At 42.7% G+C, this 3,556-nt stretch overlaps 1 non-coding gene across 1 annotated transcript; it reads right to left on the bottom strand.

The window, feature by feature from the left end:
- Positions 1–3,178: 3,178 nt before the first annotated feature.
- LOC142866079 (U6 spliceosomal RNA) lies at positions 3,179–3,282 on the bottom strand. The gene has a single exon (XR_012916147.1). It is a non-coding gene; the product is annotated as a U6 spliceosomal RNA (small nuclear RNA).
- Between the last annotated feature and the right edge of the window lie 274 nt (positions 3,283–3,556).

Genomic DNA, 3,556 nt, shown 5'->3' with positions numbered 1-3,556 from the left:
TCCAGACATGGGTATCGAACTCTGATCCAAAGAAGCCCAGGTGGTAATGTGACAGCATGAAGTAAGGTCTGTCTGTGGCAACACAACAGGGCACCATGTGACCGAGGCAAACTGCAGCCTGCTTGTTCCACCTAAAAGGGGAGCTCAATGACTGCTCAGCCCTAGTGCTGGAAACTTGGCTTTGTGAAATCTCCCAACTAGAAAACGTTAGCAAACGTTTCAAAAAGTGGAAAAGCCAATGTAGGCAAACCAATGACATCACAGGCCCAGTTGAGATCTCTGCCTTAGCATCTTCTCAGATGAACCATAGAAATAGAATTTTGCTGAGTGGTCCTCCTGGCCTCTTAGATCCCATTTTTTTTTTTCGTTCAGACACTAAGAAACCAGGCCCATGCTTCATTTAGTACATACTACCATCAAATCTAGCAAGAATAATACTGTCCATATTTTAACCAATGGGTTTTTTCAATTTAACAAGTATATATAGTTTTTTTTCCTGGCCATAAAATTCATACTTGTTCATTGGAAAAGAATGTTAAAACTCAGATAAACAAAAACAAAAAAACTACCCCAAATTCCATGTCCCAGACCACTGTTAAAATTTTGGTGACCATTTTCCAGACATTTCTCTGTGACTACCTACACTCATATCTACTCTTTTGGATATACATGCTGTGGTGTAACCTCTCTCTTTTTTTTAACCCATGATATGTCATGCCAGTTTCCCATGTCAATAAAGTGCTCTCAACATGATGATTTTCAATGGTTGCTTAGAATGTATAATTTCTCAAATTACTTGTTGATTGATATTTAGGTTGTTTCTATCTAAAGAAAATTATAATCAGCTTTTTAGTAGTGATTACCGGTTATTTACCCTACTTATTTCAGAGAAAATCCTCCATTGACAGAAGCATGTAATAACACCCCAGTTTATATCATCTGAGCCTGAGGAAATTCACCTTCTGACCTCAGGCATTACTCTTTTCTGAGACTTCACAATGGCACTGAAGAAATAAAACACCTCTATAGCTGATACCAAAAAAATCCCAAACTTAAGTGATTGTAAATGTTACAGCTCTTGGTCTGAGAGACTAAGAGTCACCATGTACTGATATTTGAAGGGACAACAGAAGTTTAGTCTAACACCATTTTTATAGATAAATAGACTAAGTGACTCCCTTAGGTCATGTGGCTGGTTAATGTCATTGTCTAGACTTGGACCCAGGTCTCCTAACTGCCAGTCCATATGTATTTCAGTTTCTTACACTTCCCAGTTCTGAGTCCTCTAGGTCAGGCGTCTTCAAACTACAGCCCATGGGCCACATGCAACCCGCCGAGGACATTTATCCGGCCGGCCGGGTGTTTTTGCCACCGCTGCCTGTCCTGCTTAGCAGATGACTCGTCCGGGGCCCATAGTGCGCATGTGTGCAATGTGTGCCACACTCTCCAACGGCCCTCCAACAGTCTGAGGGACAGTGAACTGGCCCCCTGTTTAAAAAGTTTGAGGACTCCTGCTCTAGGTCCTGCTACTCAAAGTGCAGTCCACAGGCCAGCAGTATTGGTATCGCCTGGGAGATTGTTAGAAATGCTGACTCTCAGGCCCCACCCTAGACCTGTAGCATCAGAACCACATGCCTGCTGAAGTTTGAGAAGCACTGATTTAAGGTTCTGTACTGTTTTTTACCATGAATTTCTGTGTCTCCTTCCCAGCCACGAAAACTGGGGCCTTTGCTAGATGGGATTGGAGGAGGAAGGAGGAAATATCTGCTGAAGAAGTAGCCAGCGCTCAAAGCCACTCTGACTATTATTTCAAGTTCTGAGAGAGGAGAAAGAGTTCAGATGCTGACAGAGACTGAAGTCAGCTTGCAAAGTCTCCTTGATAGCAAATCAGCTTCCACTGACCAGAACCCCAGGGACTAAGGATGAAGCTTCACAGCTGAAATCCACAGGAGAGCGGGCCATGGGAGTCGGGACTGATGGTAAAATGAACTTTTCTTTGTCAGAATTCCTGGGCATTCCCTGCTTCCTTTGCTTCCAGCAGCAGGTACGGAATAAAGAAAAGGAATACTCTGACCAGCTTAGGGTCTCCTTGTTTATAGTTTGGTGTCTAAAACAGGACGTTTGACTTGGGCGCAGAATGCAGGCAGTAAGACTTATCAAACAAGCTTTTGGTGGTGAACATGGTTGAGCCCTTTGGGGCACTTTGTCAGCCATTTTGTGTTCTTCCCCTTCTTGGCAGCACTCCCTGCCTCCAAAACCTACCCTTCCATGATTCTATTAAATACCAAAACCCACTAGGGAAGGGGTTCAAAGCCAGCCCTTCACACCCTGGTGAGAGTTCAAATCAGCCCACTCTTTGTACCCCTCTAATGCCATTTGCTGCATGTGATGACTCAAGAACATACCTACTCCTCTAGGATGCAGTCAGCACTATATATTTTTGAGAATCTATTATGTGCTAGTGTATAAGGCACATTCTCCTCTTATCCACACAACAATCCTATGAGGTAGGCACTATGACCTCCATTTTGCAGATAAGAAAGTTAAGGTCTCATGAGGTTAAGTAAATCAGGCTCAGTCCTATACTACATTCTAAACTCTGTGAGGTTCTAGGGGACATGGCTTCCCAGTGGCCCTTGGGCCCTTTGCCTTATATACAATGGAGGTTCAATAAACATCTTGCTTTTTCTGAAAGTTAAATATAAATTTATTTTAGATAGAAGTATAATTAAATATAATCCTGATAGAAGTATAATTAAATATAATCCTGTCCTGAGAAGGGTTAGAGGTAGGGATGGGGAAAGGGTGTACAGGCAATAAAAATTCCCGAAAATCCATCTTGCTGACCTGATTTGGTGTCTAACAGGAAATAATTCTATCTTCAGAGGGCAACATTTTCAGAAACTGAGCTTGGAGAACTGGTCAGTACTGAACAGCACTTCAATTGATCACTCAATTGGTCCTCTACAGATATGACATAATTGCCTGCCCCTCCCTCCATGTCCCCTATTTTCCTCCCAACACATGGCAATTTACCATTTGCTGTGTTCTACCCATTAGACTGTGAGCTGGGACTGTGAAAACAGCCTTGGATTTGGCATGACGAAGACCTGACAAACATCGGTGCTGTGCAGCTGGGGAACTAATGTTCCATGTCTACAACTTCAAGGAATGCCTGAAAATGTCATGTTTAATCTAAAGAAATTAATCTCTGGCTTGCGCAGGAGCCATGCTAATCTTCTCTGAATTTTTCCAATTTTAGTATATGTGCAATGGAATTTCTAGAAAGGGTGGCAGGTAGTGGAGAAGATCTTTTAGGACAAGAGGGTCTTCTCAATATGTTTCGGATTGCACCCTGTAGAAAGCCACTGTCATTTCTTGCTTGGACTATTTCATAGTCTCTCTGCTTTAGTTCTTGCCCCATTGTCATTTGTACAGCCACCAAAATGATCTGTTCAAGTGAAATCACATCATTCCTCTCCTAAAATTCTCTAATAGGGCCAGGCGCAGTGGCTCACAACTGTAATCCTAGCATTTTGTGAGACTGAGGTGGGAG

Source organism: Microcebus murinus, chromosome X (assembly GCF_040939455.1).
Source record: "Microcebus murinus isolate Inina chromosome X, M.murinus_Inina_mat1.0, whole genome shotgun sequence".
Lineage (NCBI taxonomy): Eukaryota > Metazoa > Chordata > Mammalia > Primates > Cheirogaleidae > Microcebus > Microcebus murinus.
This window is presented reverse-complemented; position numbering and strand designations above follow the sequence as displayed.